Source organism: Toxorhynchites rutilus, chromosome 1 (assembly GCF_029784135.1).
Source record: "Toxorhynchites rutilus septentrionalis strain SRP chromosome 1, ASM2978413v1, whole genome shotgun sequence".
In the NCBI taxonomy this organism is placed as follows: Eukaryota; Metazoa; Arthropoda; class Insecta; order Diptera; family Culicidae; genus Toxorhynchites; species Toxorhynchites rutilus.
Genome location: NC_073744.1, coordinates 118,671,275 through 118,687,171, shown reverse-complemented (window position 1 = coordinate 118,687,171; position 15,897 = coordinate 118,671,275). Strand labels below are relative to the sequence as shown.

The following is a 15,897-nucleotide window of genomic DNA, read 5'->3' as shown; positions in this document are numbered from 1 at the left end:
ATATATTTAACAAAAGCTGTCCCCTTTTTATAGTCCTACGTCACTCTGGTTATGTCCCGAAATTACCCACCCGTCTTTTTTAGTTGGATAAAATAATATATGTCAGGAAACTAAATATCGAACCATTAAAAAATCGCAACCGTTATCCAAGCGGAAACAATTCGTTCTGATTGCTCGAAATCGAAGATACAAGCTCCCTCTTGTGCTCACAATTATTGCTCAGTCATTTTCTGATAGATTTACGAGAGTTTTACATGAATCATTTTGGGCACTTCAAAACAATTCTTTCAAGTGCAAATACCCGGCATGATAATGTGAGCCGCTAACCACTCGGCCACGGGTGCTGAGCGTCCTAGCACCCCTAGATGGAGAACAGAAGGTGGGAAGATTCACGGGTTTTAGTTGTGGTAAACTTTGATTGGATTAGTAGCTATTTGACAGATAAAAATTCACATAGCAGGCATACCAGTCAATTACTCGAATGGTACAAAATTGAATGTGTCAACGGATAACGTTGAAAGAGGATATACAGAATCTAATAATATGTTTGCAAAAAATATGTTTCGCATTTCATTCATCATTAAACAAACAGAACATGTTTGGATTTTAGAGGAGCTTTATAGAAGTTTATCTTTGCCAGCAATTGCAATTATTTTTTTCACAATCAGAGTGCTCAACACTTCATTCGTCTAATACTTGAACGCAAGCGAAAAACTTTTCGTCTCAATCTAGGTCGTACGAAGTCAAACAAATTCATTTTTCAAGTGCATTTTACATGAAGAAAAAGTGCAACCTTTTCATCTGCACTGTCAAATGTTTCTCCGATCAAAGAAACAAACGATTTTGTGACACGGACTTTGTTCATTTACGTTTTTGGTCGAACCAGAATTTACCCAAGAAAGATAATCCTTCTGCAGAATTCTTGCATTACTTTGTGACTTTAGATCCTTGCTACCAGGGCTTGACAATTTCGAAACTAAAAGATGAAAATGGCTTTTTCACTTCTTCCTTTCTCTTCAGTCAATTTCTATTTCGATTGTGTGTATCTACTACGCATAATGAAACATCGATTCTTCAAATTTCGTTTTCCTTCTGCCGTCGTTTCCTTTGAATATGAAAGCAGATGATTTCACTTGACGATTGGATGTGGCCTATTCATTACCGTTTAAATGGGCTTTATGTCGCTTTTAGCGACATAATTATTGAAGGTTTCATTCGATTTAATTTCTCCAAACTGGTGTGTCCCGGACCGTTTTTCAACGAAAGTGGAATTGAAAGAAGGATATGAGGGCATATTAGTCTTACAACCAGCACCGACAACGGATTACGCCTGCTAGTATACTGCACATTCTTTCACATCGTCATTTTCATTAGTTTCAGTGAATAGAGTCCAAGCTCCAACGAAATTTTCATTCGAAATAATACACTTTCATTCGAGATAGAAACCATTTATTTTCATTTTACGATTTCATAATTTCGCTTCGATGTGAAGAATGAAAGAAATTGACGTGAAGTGAAACGAGACTGTATGAAGGTGAAGTTATATTCTCTTTATTGAAGGTGGGGAGAGAGTAGCACTATTTTCAGTCTGCACGATTTTGCAGCATTTTGAAAGGTGATAGGCTCATTATTGAGTGACGATGTATAAATTAAAGTGAAATTGTATGGCCCAGCTTGCTGCACGTAGCTGAAAGACAAAGGTGTCGAAAATTCAGGAAATGTTCATTCGAAATATTGAAATTCTTTGTAGGTTTCTATAGTTATGCCTAGCTGCCACTATTTGAATGTTTTTTGACGTAGGACTACGCTTTACACGAAGGATGCCAAATCAGAAAACAGGGCACGTTTTTATGAAATAAAGTTAACGTTAATGACTATTTTTTGCAGCCAACGGATTTTAACGATTTGCATACCAATCGAATCGGAAATATTCTAGGATATAAAACAATATGCTATACATTACAATCCCATAGTCTGTATATTGTTTAAATTAATTGATAATTGGAAGCATTCTCATTTCCCCACACATTTGTTCTGTCCATCTGTGTGCTTTCCCGAACAGAGCTGTCAATAACGGACAACTTATGTAGCCCCTAGAACAGAAATAGAGATGTCTAAATTTTTCGTTTATTCGATTATCGATTAATCGTGAGGTCATTTTTAAATATTCGATTCATTCGAATAATTGTCGTTCAGTATTCGATTAATCGAGCGAATATTTATTTCTTGTAGAGGCAAACCTGTTTCGACCTGTTTTCGATCGCATTTTGCGCAATTCTTTCAAGTTTTCTTTCAAGTCCCGATTCAATGATAAAATCGCACAAAAAGGGTTACATAAATGGGTAATTGAACAAAAAGGGATCGCACAAAACCCAGTTTTTTTTAATTACATTAATTATATAAATAAACATGGTGCAGAATAATGCACTATTTTTGCAGAATTTTTTAATGAAATGGTATTTTAGTATATTGATAAATTGACCATTTCATGATTTTTTTTACAGACGATTGAAAAATGAGCATATCATGAAAATTATGCACAATATTTTTATTGCACCAACATACAAAAGCTTTGTGCAGTGGTGATTTCGTAACCAATGAGGTTTTACCGAGGTGCGATTATTGCTAGTTGAAAACTAATACAATTGTTTCTGTTCAAAATTACCTGTTCTTCAAATGTTGTTGATTTTTTTATAACTACTAGTACTAGTTTATAGAATCATTGACCACTAGAATGGTATACTTTCCTTGGCGCTCTGAATTTGAATACTACCGCTTTAGTACGGGAACTTAGACCACCTCCTTCAATTCCGTCATTTACTCCTGTAGATGCTGAATTCTTCTTCCCAGTCTTCTCCACCACCAGGGAACTATTTTTATGCTTCAACCGTAAATAGTTTAGCATATTCGATGCATTTCGACAAAACACCATGACGGTTAAACAAATTTTGCACTGTATTTTTTGAAAAAATGGTTTCCTTTTTCATTATTTGCGATTACTATGATAATTATTCGATGTATTCATATTTTGATTTTTCATTATTTGATACAAAATTACTCCATTAAAATTGCAGATATTCGATTTTTTTAATTAATGGGGTATTCTAGTGTAGAAACGTGGATTTCGGACGTTTTTTGAGCTTTGTAAAAATAAATCAAAGGGTTTTTTTTGCGTTTACGATCCATAATATCGTTATTTGATCATCTATTTTTGATAAAATGGCGGCCGCTAGAAGAACAAAATGCGGTTTTTAACGTTTTTTCTTACGTTTCTCGATTTTTTAAAAATTGTAAATTGAAATGTCGTTTTTTAAAGATTCATGCGATAGAGAGATGCATACAGATTGTATCCATACAGATTCGACATGAATCGGTTCAGTAGAAATTGAGATATCGTGTACGCCAGTTTGAAAAAAATAGTTTTGAGAAAAACGCGTTTGATGTTCATTGTTATGGCCGTACCAAGTTAGATATCGTATCACTAAAATGGCTCTAGCTCGGTAAATAATGGCATGTTCGATAAGTACTTTCTAGGGTATATTCTTGAATTCCTAAGCTACAAAAATATGAAGGAAAAAATAATTGATTTTTTTTTTCAAATTTCTAGACTAGAATACTGCCCTAATCGAAAGATTAACCGACGTCTATAAACAGAAACAACGGAGGGGGATAGCGAAAAGAGAATATTTGAGAAGTAAACTCCACCCTTGCATAATAAGTAAGCTGTCACTAGCGTATAAGTACAGTAGAACCCCGATTATCCGCGAAATAGACTGGCAAGAACGACTGAAAATGAAATGCAAAGATATTTAAGCATGAAAACTATTTTTTATCAATACAGAAATCGCAAAGGCAAGAAAGAATCGTTGCTTATCGAAATGATTCTACAAAACTACGCAAGCTATTAAATCTTTCCAAGGCCTACGGAACTTTTTACTAAAGAGTTATTTATGAAATCACGATGTGTTCGCAAATCATATCCGAAATGATAAACCAACTAATTAAAAAAAAAAAAAAAGATTGCGTAGTCTTACGTCCTAAGCGGTCGTGTGTCTCGGATACAACCTCTCGAATTTTTTGTCTCTATTATAGTGACTTTCAACTTATTTTCCACAAAGGAAGAATACTTGGTATTCATACTGGTTCATGCAAGTTAGACACAAGCATGACTCCCCAAGAACTGCTGTTCTAGTAAAAGCAAATATTAAATGCTTTCCTATAACAGAGTTCATTCAAAGGGACATCGTCGCGATCAGAGTTGAGATACCAACCGCCAAGGGAAGATCCGACATAATAATTGCGTCGGCTTATTTCCCTGGTGACGTACCTGAGGCACCTCCCCAAGAGGTCCCCCAAGCTGTTCAACAGAGCTAAAATTAATTCGGATTGGTCTCAATATAGGAGCGCCCTAACCGAATATAACAGAGAACTAAGACGATCTCAACGAAAATCTTGGGTAAATAACTGCGAAAGCATTGAAAGTACCCCAATCGTTGCAAGACTAAGCAAGACTCTTGCAAAAGACCACTCGAACGGGCTAGGTTCCCTCAAAAAGGACGACGGTTCGTTCACTAAATCTCCCTCAGAATTTAGACTTACTGATGAAAACTCACTTCCCGGGATCTACATCGGTTCATTCTGATACCAGTCCTAGCTACAACCGCGACATGAAATGCTCTCGAAGGTATTCTCAAAGTGCAAAGGATGTCGCAAAGATAGTTGCTGGAATGGTTTTCACGAGGGCCAGAGTAGAAAGCGCGGTGAGATCCTTTCAACCGTACAAATCCGCAGGTGCAGATGGAATTTTTCCAGCCCTGATTCAAAAAGGAGAATCTAAGCTGATTCCATCTCTAATCGAGATTTTTAAGGCAAGTCTGATACTAGAGCACATTCCTTCCACATGGAGACTCGTTAAAGTGGTCTTCATTCCAAAAGCTGGGAAACGTGATAAATCACTCCCAAAATCATTCAGACCAATTAGTTTATCATCAATACTGCTGAAAACTATGGAAAAAGTATTATATGAATACATAAAGTCTGTATTCATGTCCAAATGCCCTTTATCTAAATACCAGTTTGCAATCAGGCAAATCCACAGTCACAGCGTTACACTCTACTCTACTTTGGTCACTGGTGGTTGACGACCTTCTGATTAGTTTGGAGGCGAATGGTTTCGAAACCGTGGGTTTTGCTGATGATTTAGTCATAATGGTACGTGGCAAATTCGACGATGTGATATCGAGCAGGATGCAGATGGCCTTAAACCTTACACAATCATGGTGTATCAAAGAAGGTCTGAGCATAAATCCCTCAAAAACAACAATTGTTCCTTTCACCAAAAAGAAGAAACTGCATCTGCAGACTCTAAATCTTGGAGGAAAGGAAATAAAATTCAGCGTTTCAGTGAAATATCTAGGCGTAATCCTAGACGCTAAACTAAACTGGAACGCACACTTAGATGCAATTATCAGTAAGGCCAACATTGCCCTATGGGCATGTTCTAAAATGATAGGCAGAACATGGTGCCTGAAACCAAAAATGGTTATGTGGGTCTATACAGCAATTGTGCGGCCTAGGATAACCTATGCCTCATTAGTATGGTGGTCAAAGACTAAGGAGACTGTAGCTACCAAAAAGCTAAACAAACTCCAACGACTGGCATGCAACAACAGGAGCACACCCTTAAAGGCATTGGAGGCTATCCTTCACTTGTTACCTTTGGGTCAACATGTTCAGCTGGAGGCTAATAGAAACGCTCTAAAGCTAAAAAAATATAAAAAAATACTAGACGGGGACAATACTGGTCACTTGAGCATCCTGAATCTCTTACCCGTTGGACCAACCTCAGAGATTAACAGCGATTGGATGGAACCAAGGACCAATTATGACATTCCATACAGAGTGATCGAACTTTCTTGTTCAGTATGGGATGAGGGTGGTCCCGATGTTCGTAATGGTTCAATCCTGTTCTATACCGATGGGTCGAAAATGGGTAACAGAACAGGTGCTGGAGTGTATGGTCCCAGAATAAAAATTTCTGTAGCTATGGGGAACTGGCCAACAGTTTTCCAGGCAGAAGTAGCTGCAATAATAGAATGTATAAATGTCTGCCTTAAACGAAATTATAAACATGCTAACATTTGCATCTTCTCAGACAGTCAAGCAGCACTTAAAGCCCTCAATGCTTTCAAGTGCTATTCAAAAATTGTCTGGGAATGCATTTGCCTTTTACGACAACTGTGTCAAAGAAGTTCGGTACAACTGTACTGGATTCCTGGCCATTGCGGTGTAGAGGGAAATGAACAAGCAGATGTACTCGCAAGACGCGGCTCAAGCTCACCCTTCACTGGTCCAGAACCATTCTGTGGAATTTCTGAATGTGTTTTGAAGAGTGAGCTGAAAAAATGGGAAGACCGGGAATTAATGGCCAACTGGATGGCTGTACAACTCAACCAGTCAAAAAAATTAATCACGCCGAGTATTAAAATTACTCAACAACTGCTGAGTCTTAATAAGAAAGACTTTAGCACACTCACTGGTCTTATAACAGGACACTGTCCGAGTTAATACCATCTCAAAAACATAGGTTTAGTGCAAGATGATATTTGTCGCTTTTGTAATGCCGAAAGCGAAACCTCGGAACATTTGCTCTGCAAATGCGGAGCACTAACAAGACGCAGACTTCAACACCTTGATAAGGCTATTCTGGAGCCCAAGGAAGTTTGGTCTGTGTCGCCGATCAGGACTATAAATTTTATCAAACAGATTATTCCTGATTGGCACCTATCTCGCTATAGCTTTCAGTCTACTTCTTCATCAATAAGCAGTAGATAAGCTTGAAGCGTAGTACAAAAAATGGGGCATACCACAATAGTTCAAACTAATGGACGCAGTGGTTCACACCCAACAAGGAAAAAAAACTTATTTTAGCTGGTTCGTCACTCTTACTTCCATTTTTGGAAGAATGTCGGGAGTGAGAATTGAACTCGTGACCTTTATCGTGAGAAGTAAGGATGTTACCACTACGCCAGATCGCATCCACTATATTAACCTTTTGTGTTTCAAGCAAACATTGTTGGATAACCCAGTCTAATGGTATGCAGAGCGGAACTGATTATATACAGTCCTCGATCTATTTTCACTGTATATAATCGAATCCTATACATAATAGAGTCATAAAATAAAAAAAATCTGATGCAGGCTAGGGACCGCACAAAAAAATTGTATAAAAAAATCGTGGAAAACTTCACCAGTAGCTTTAAAAAGTCGCGTTCGGTACACAATTGAAAAAAAAACTTTTTTTGTGCGATAGGTGGGGACCGCATAAAAAAAGTTTCCCCCAAGAAAATAACTGAAATCCACGTCATTTACCGTTCGATTTCCATTGTTTCCCTGCTTCGCAATGGGACTGTTTGCCTTTTCGGTTGCGCGTGGCTTTGTTGTGGAACTTGTTGCTATTAGAAATAATGTCATGCGCAACCTACAGAATTTGAGGGAAGGATGGGAATGATTTGAGAAGTGGATAATTTATCCGCAAAAATGCTTTTTTCGTACAGAAACCATCAAATAAAACTAAATGGGCGATAAATTCGTCAAATATGCTTCTTTTCATATACTGCACAAGAAATAAATCGCACAAGAACAGAAAACCGCACAAAAAAAATCGGCCAAAAAAAAAACCGCACAACAGATTTTTCTGTATTTTTATTTTTATGCAGGTATAGCATTTTTTCAAAAAAGATCTGATTGGCTTCAGTGACAAGTCGATCATCTGAATCGGACCAGTAGTTCAAAAGTTATGAATTTTTGGAAAAAGGCATTTTTTTGGAAAATAGAGGAAAAAGCTTATTTTTCGGACAACCCTAAAATGAAAGTGGTCATCCTAATGAAAACAATTTAAAAAAATACGGGTCTAATGTTTTGCGTTAAAGAACAAAGCTACCACTTTTCACGAAAATCTGAGAACCATGGAATGACTGTAAACGTATATTTTTCGTTTTTTGAATAAGAAAAAAGAATTTAATTTTTGATTCATCCCCTTCAAGTCAGAAAATTCATTTCTCACATGAGAAAAATAAATTCATCCAGAATTTCTCAGGTGATGATAGACAATCATATTTCCTGAAAGAAATCCTTCTACACATATGAGCTTGAGCTTGAGCTTGGGTAGACTGTACAATTCGTAGTTGCTCTCCGTGATTGACCTGAACCAACCAAATTGCACAAAGAACACACAGAAAGACGCTTGGGACTAGCAAATCATTCTCGTTGTGCAATTTTAGGTGATTCAAGCTTTCAATGGTCAAAAACGACGCCGGCCACGTCCTTACAGTCACCAGGGGAAGGGAAGGAATGTTAGTATGTTATTCGCCGCCCGAAGGCCAGAAGGGTCGCCTCTATAGCGTGGTTCCCTAGCGTTTATCATGGGAAGGATGTGTGTTAGTGGGTAGGGTAAAAAATCAGGATTCACTGTGGTAGGTGATGAGATGTGTATGTGTATGCGGACTTTCAACCACTCGACGAAGCGATATCCTGAAAATCGATTATGTTTCGATTACCCGAAGGCCGAAAGATATATTTTGGGTTCATTGTGTGTCTAACTTTTCAATTATTCATATATTTTGACACCCAACGACGGAGGTTATCCATAAGAAACCTAAGAAGGCACCGGAAAAACCTATGTACTAAAGCAAACATCGCATACTTTCTGATTCTTCGAATTTTTCATACTAGGCGACGAAGAATCCATGAGAAACCTGAGAAGGTCACCGGGAAACTCCTCTATAATAAAAATGAACTTACAATACACCTATAGTTTCTAATTATGAAATATTTTTATTCCCGACGACGGAGGATTCATGGGAAACATGAGAAGGTCACTGGGAAACTTCTCTATAATAATGCTAACCTACAATATATTTCGTGAACGCTCACGTCGCATATATTCTATTTTTTTTACATATTTTTATAACCAATGACGGAGGATCTAAGAGAAACCTGAGAAGGTCAACGGAAAATACCTCTGCACTAAAGCAAACATTGCATACTTTCTGATTCTTTGAAATTTTCATACTAGACACCGACAAATCAATGAAAAACCTGAGAAGGTCACCGGAATACACCTCTGTAATAAAAGCGAACCTGCAATACTCCTATAGTTTCTAATTATAAAATATTTGTATACCGGACGATGAAGGGTCCACGAGAAACCTAAGAAGGTCACCGGGAAACAATAATGCTAACCCACAACATATTTCGTGGACGCTCACGTCGCATACTTTCTGATTTTTAAAATATTTTTACACCTAACAAAAGAAGTCCACTAAAACTTAAAGGTTCAACGTGAAACACCTCCACGCTAAAGCAAACTTTGCATACTTTTTGAATTTTAGATTTTTTTATATCCGACGACGGAGGATCCATGAGAAACCAGAGGAAGTCACCAGGAAATACCTCCAGCCCGGTGGCCGCTTCGATTCTAAAATCTAGAATCTGAAGGCGAGCATTTGAAATTTAACTCCCACATATTAAATCTCGAATTGAAAATTCCGGATATTCTGATGTTTGAGTTCTTCTTGAGAACGCGTCCAAAATGGGAATCTGAAAATCTGAAAGAAAACAAAACATGCAAATAAAAAACACCCAGCCCTATTGTGATTCCCCAAAGAAGTTAAATGCGCTAGAAATAGGAGAACAAGGGAGAAAACTTAGCTTATGTAGCTCCTCGTTGAGCACATGTTGGTAGCGTCTCGTTGTATGCTGGTGCCATCATTATGGTGCAGAAGAATGAAAAACATTCCAGACACATTTATGCTCGTTGAACAGGGGAGAACTGAAATCCTTCTACACATATGGTCAAATTTCAATTTTTTGAACTTCTTTATTGTTCCGGGATCTGTTTGCGTTAAAGTGGCTCTTCTTCAAAAATATGTTATGTAGGACGATTCTGTTGCTTCCATTTGAAAGATGAGAAAATTTAGTACAGAATATAGTTATGAAACATCCAAATTAGTGGATTTAAATAATACTTTGGAAGTGATACATTTTAAAGATAGTGGTATTGAAGGTTTTATTATTAACCCAAAAATTTGTAATGCATTTGATTGTTTATATCAACCAAATTGATGCTCTCAAATCGCTCTACAATTGGTTTTAGACATCCAACTTCTATCTCTCGTTTTGAACAATTCTGAGAATTCATCAAAATCTCCAAACATCACTATTTTGCTCCACTGTACTTATAATAGCCAATTCAATTTCATTTTAACGTAAAAATATTGCATTTTTCTTGAAATAGGTCATATTTGAGACATAAAAAACTGTGTATAATCGAGTCCAAAATTGTATATGCCATTCCATGTCAAACCGATATAGTGGTTTTCAGATTTTCGACATATCAAACTGAAGCTTATGACATATCAAACTGAAAAATATTAGTCTTGGGAAAAAAAATTATTTTTGTTTTTGTAATTATTGATTGAGTCAGTTTTTCAAATTTTTCTCGGTTAAAGATAGAGGGCGCTATATTTTTTCATATTTTTTTCTGAAAAACAGAGAATTTATTACATAACATATCTCGATATCAGAAATGATTTTTTTTTCGTTTTTAAGATATGATTTTCAAATTTAACATGTTTTAAGTCTTCGTTCAATATTCCTATGTGACTAGACTAGACCTATGCGACCAGAATCCAGTCTTCGCACATGTGTGATATTTTAGGTTAGCTTATTGGCTTCAATTTAATATTTTGATCATCTAAATCGGTTCAGTAGTTCAAATGTTATGATTTTTTCCAAAAAATTCTTTTTCTGATAAAAGGGGGAAAATAATTTTTTGGGTCACCGGTTAACTTTGAAAAATCGTATCTTAAAAACGAAAACATAGCATCTCTGATATCGAGACATGTTATGTAAAAAATCCTCAGCTTTCATGGAAAAATATAAAAAAATATAGTGCCCTCTAGTCCAAAGCCATGAAAACAGCAAAAAACAACTACAATCAATAATAACGAAAACAAAATCCATTGTTTTTGGAAGTTCAATATTTTTTAACAAAAGACTAGCTCATTGGCTCATTACACGTCCCATTTTCAATTTCGTAGAGTGACCCCACTATAAAGAAATTGAAGACATAGACTTAGCAAATTAAACGCTTTCGATTGAACCCAAATCAATTGAAAAGACTACAATGCATGGCGCCAATCAATGACGTCGGTTAAAAAAAAATCAACGTGCAACAATAATATTTGGGCTGCAATTATCCTGTTGCACCTGCACTGGTTATAAATTGATGCTTCTCGCTACCCTGATTTGGCAGTGTTCATTGAAAGGAAAGTCCACCTCTATCTCATCACCATTCATCATTTACCAACGTTGTTCCCTAGTACATAACCACGAACCAAACAAAAGGCGACGACAGTTTTTCGTGGGCCGTTTGCCCTAAATCTAATCGAAACCAGAATCGATTGGTTTCAACTTTAACATTTTTAGTCATTTTATTCAATCTTGCTGATTTGATCCTCCCGAATCACGAATAAAATAAAATCCAAGCCAAAACAGATTCTCGCTGCAGAGACAACGAAGGGTAAAAAAGAACGCCAAAAACTACCTGAGCTCATTAAAATAAAGTAGGACCGGTTTTTCTTCCAATCTCGTGATCTTCTCCATCCTTTCTGTATATATGTTTGTATACTTATATATTTTTTTTGCTTCGTTCTTTCGGTTGTATTTCTGTTTTGGGTTTGAGAAATAACTCTTTTTTTTTACTCGTGATGTTTTCTGGCCGTGGTCCGCGACAGGTAACGACGGTAGCACACGAACAAAGGGAACGAACGGACGGATGGACAGACGTTCACTTACCGATCATCGAACGGTTCGGTTGATAGTTACCTCTGCAGGGAGGGCCGTCAGAGTCAGAGTGGCCACGCGAACGACGAGAAGTCCGAGCGATTATGTGGTGGACGTACAAAGCTCAATCAGAGAGCTGCTCCCTGCCGGGTCAAGAGGAACGCGCAGCATCACCCCTCTCGGAGCGAAGCAGGGTTAAGCGGAGAAGTCAAAAAACTTATAACGTATATAAATTAATAAAGATATTCAATTTCAGCGGTGTGCACATAGGGCATGTCTTCTCGAAGAGGGACAAAATTGTTACAAAAAATGCGGAAATGTAGATTTTGCAACCTTTACACATATTGATATTAACTGATAATTATTATTGGATTTGTTCATTATCAAATGGTTATGGCACTGAATTTATTGGATTTCAATAAAAATCCAATTATGTGTTTACATTTTGTCTCTCAATCATCTTACATTGAAGCGCCTCATGAGCTCACCGTCAATTCCAGTTGTTCTTGCGGTGGCTCATTGCAATATCTTCCATTGACCTTATCTCATTGGCTTCATCATCTTGGCTCGATTGGTGCGTATGTGTTTGTGAACATCGATGCACAAGAGAACCCTCACGTCTGATGCTTTAACACCACTTTTTTTCTGACTTCCACACAAGTGTCCATTGCAATCAACTGAAGCGGACGACAGTCCTCACCCCCCCCCCCCATCTTTCTGACAGATGGACCAAGCAAAATTGTTCAACAGCCATAGCAGAGGCTGCAGCATCAGAAACGGCGCACCGCAGAGCGAGGAATCGTAAAGTGTATTACTGCAGCAATTTCGATGATAAATTTATTACAATCAAATTGATCCATCGGAAAGCTATGGCGAGAAGAGTGGATCGAGCGAAAGAAATGTTTTCTCATCAGAATCCCAAGGTATCGTCGGGAAAGGAAAGGACTAGGTAATTATAGCTAAATGGAGCGAGAGAAAAGTAGTGAAATAACGCCACCACCGTACAGACACTGGTAAGGTTTTGCAAACTATATTAACTGGGAGAGAGATAATAAATTATCGGTGGGTTCCTAACGCCACGGTCATTTTCATCAGTGCCAACAGATCACTGGAATAACAGATGCAGGGTCAGGGTCTTCTTCTTCTAAATGAGAACAGCAATTACTTTCAGCTTATCCGCATATATTATTAACGAAATTAGCGGATTCAAACAAATTGTGTGTTGTTTGAATGATGGAACTTTTAAGCATTAGAGATAAATAAAAATTTCGAGTGTGAACCTTCGCAGGCATTGCAGTTGTGTCAGACTCACAGTTGTGTTTCCGCAGTGTTCACATCATATTATTGATACACAGAATGTATGTATAACTATAATATTAAGTTGAGGAAAAATAGATCCATTATTGTTGCGTGAAATTCAAAACTTTCTATGAGATGTTTCGGATTGTCCGATTTATGCACCGGAAATATACACCGTTTCGTAATCGCACTCTTGTTATCGGATTTCACAATATTCTCTTCATCTCAATTTGTTATCACTCAATGCAATGCGTTTTGTAATCAGTGTTGCCACATTTCCACCTGTACCGGAAGGGGTAAAAAAAATTTCCATCTGTACTTTTGACGTAGAACTACATCTTTCATTAAGGGTACCAAATCAGAAAACAGGTCACGTTTTTATGCAATAAAGTTTAGGTTGATATCTATTTTTGCCGCGAACGGATTTTGTCGATTTACATACCAAACGAATCGAAAATTCCCTAAGATTTGTTTAATATACTATACATTATAATCCCATAGTCTGTATATGGTTTAAATTGATGAAAATTGGAAGTATTCCCATTTCTTCATACATTTGTTCTGTCCTTTGTTTGATCGAATATATATAGGCAGAAGTTTCCCAATGATTCACTCATTTGGCAAGAAATGTAGTAGCCCACTGCAAGGCGTCGCTTTTACAACTTCTGTAATTCCCAAGAGTGGAATACTGGTCGATTGTGAAGGACAACGAGAAGAAGGTCAAGGATGATATTCGGCTGTTAAGGGGATAAAGATTGGACTCGGGGAAAATGCGACACTTTATTTTGGGTGTAACTTTTTATCGCGTGGGTAAAAATTAATGAAATTTTTGGTAATACTAGTTAAGAGTGTTATGATTATGTGTGCAAAATTTTATCGCGATCTGTGAAGTAGTTTCCAAGATGCATTCTGAACAAGAAGAGCTACGCCAGAAAATCTTGGGCGCGGTTATCGATAATCCTGGTCAGCCGCACAGATGGATCGGCAAAAGGCTTGTCATCCACCATTCCACTGGTCCCGCGTTGTGAAGATGTTCCGGGAGACGAAGACCATCGAGCGGCGCGCTGGAATCGGCCGAAAACCGGAAACGGAATACCCAGAGAAGGCGCGGAAGATAAAGCAGTACTTCAAGAAGAATCCGAACCTTTCCACCCGAGACGTGGCCAAAAAGATCAATTTGTCGAGATGATTCGTCCAGCAGACAATGAAGCGGGCGGGGCTACGTGTTTTTAAGGTCAGGAAGGTTGCCAAATGGCGTGCGCAGAAGCTGTACCGTGAGTGGCTGGTGAGCAGGCTTTTTCGTCATGGACGATGAGACATACATTAAGGCAGACACCATCAAAATCCCCGGCCTCGAGTTTTTTGTCGGTACGTCCCGCATGGAGGTTCCAGAAAAGTTACGGAAGAGAAAGACGGACAAATTCCCGAAGAAGTACCTGTTGTGGTGAGCGATCTGCGGGTGCGGATGGTACAGTCAGCCGTTCGTTACAACCGGCACCATAAACGGGCAGATGTATCGAGAGGAATGCGTGTAGAAGCGCTTGCTGCCCTTCCACCGCTCTCATCGGGGTCCCACGCTGTTCTGGCCGGATCTCGCTTCGTGCCGTTACGCCAAGCCTGTAATGGATTGGTACGAAGCGAAATTCACCATAACTTCATCCGATCGAAAAGTTTTGAGCGATAATGAAGAAGAAGTTGAAGAATAGCGGGAAAACATTCAAAACCGACGAAGCTTTGAAGAAAAACTGGGAGAAATTGTGTAAGGAAGATGGGAGAAGCCTCTTACAAGATCTCATGAGCAGTGTCAAGAGGAATGTACGAATATTCAGATAGGGGGAGGAAATTCAATAAATAAATTATGCCAACACATAGCTAATATATAATTATTTAATCCGTAAAAATTTGATAAGTATCCGATTTAAACTGAATTTTCGATGATCATATTTTTGTGTCTCATTTTTTTCGAGTCCAATCTTTATTCTAGTGTGAAGACACGTATTTATGACGTTGTTTCGAACTCTGAAAAAATAAAACAAAGAATATTTTTACTATCTATTACATCATTATTTGTTTCTCTATCATATAACAATAAAACAAAAATTGAACGGATATTTGAAAAAAATTGAAAAATATTCATAATTAGAATTGTTACAAGTTGATGAAGTGAGGGGTTCAAGAAAAGATTGTGCCATGGCGTACCGGATTGCAGTTCTTCTGGTCGTCTGAAACCAAAAAAATCGAACAGATTTTGAAGTAGTGAAGATGCCGCTACCGCATGAAAATCGGACAAGTCAAAAACATATTTTTTTGGCAAAATGGTGACCGTGTGATGAAAAAAGCTGTTTTATACGTCATTTTCTCCGTTTCCAGATTTTAAAAAATTGTAAAATTTAAAAAAACCATAATTTTTCATTGGTTCTGAGATGGAAATATAGATAGAGAGATGCATACAGATTGTATTCATATGAATTCACATAAATCGACATAAATCGGTTCCGTAGAACTTGAGATATCGTGTACGCCCAGCGTTTCCAATGTTCCAGTTTAAACTGGATTCTTCCAGTTTTTTTTCCTCGATCCAGTCATCCAGTTGAACCCTAAAATCTTCCAGTTTTTTGGAATATCGTCCAGTTTTATCCAGTTTTTTATATGTGTGCTCTAGTTTAATCCATTTTATGTAAAATAAATTTACAATGATATATATTATCTCTCCGTATATCTACCTATTCCTTGAGCATTTTTGACGTGGGA

General features: G+C 37.6%; 1 non-coding gene across 1 annotated transcript; it reads left to right on the top strand.

The window, feature by feature from the left end:
* Positions 1–2,568: 2,568 nt before the first annotated feature.
* On the top strand, positions 2,569–2,711 carry LOC129763884 (U4 spliceosomal RNA). Its single transcript, XR_008741063.1, has one exon. It is a non-coding gene; the product is annotated as a U4 spliceosomal RNA (small nuclear RNA).
* Positions 2,712–15,897: the final 13,186 nt, after the last annotated feature.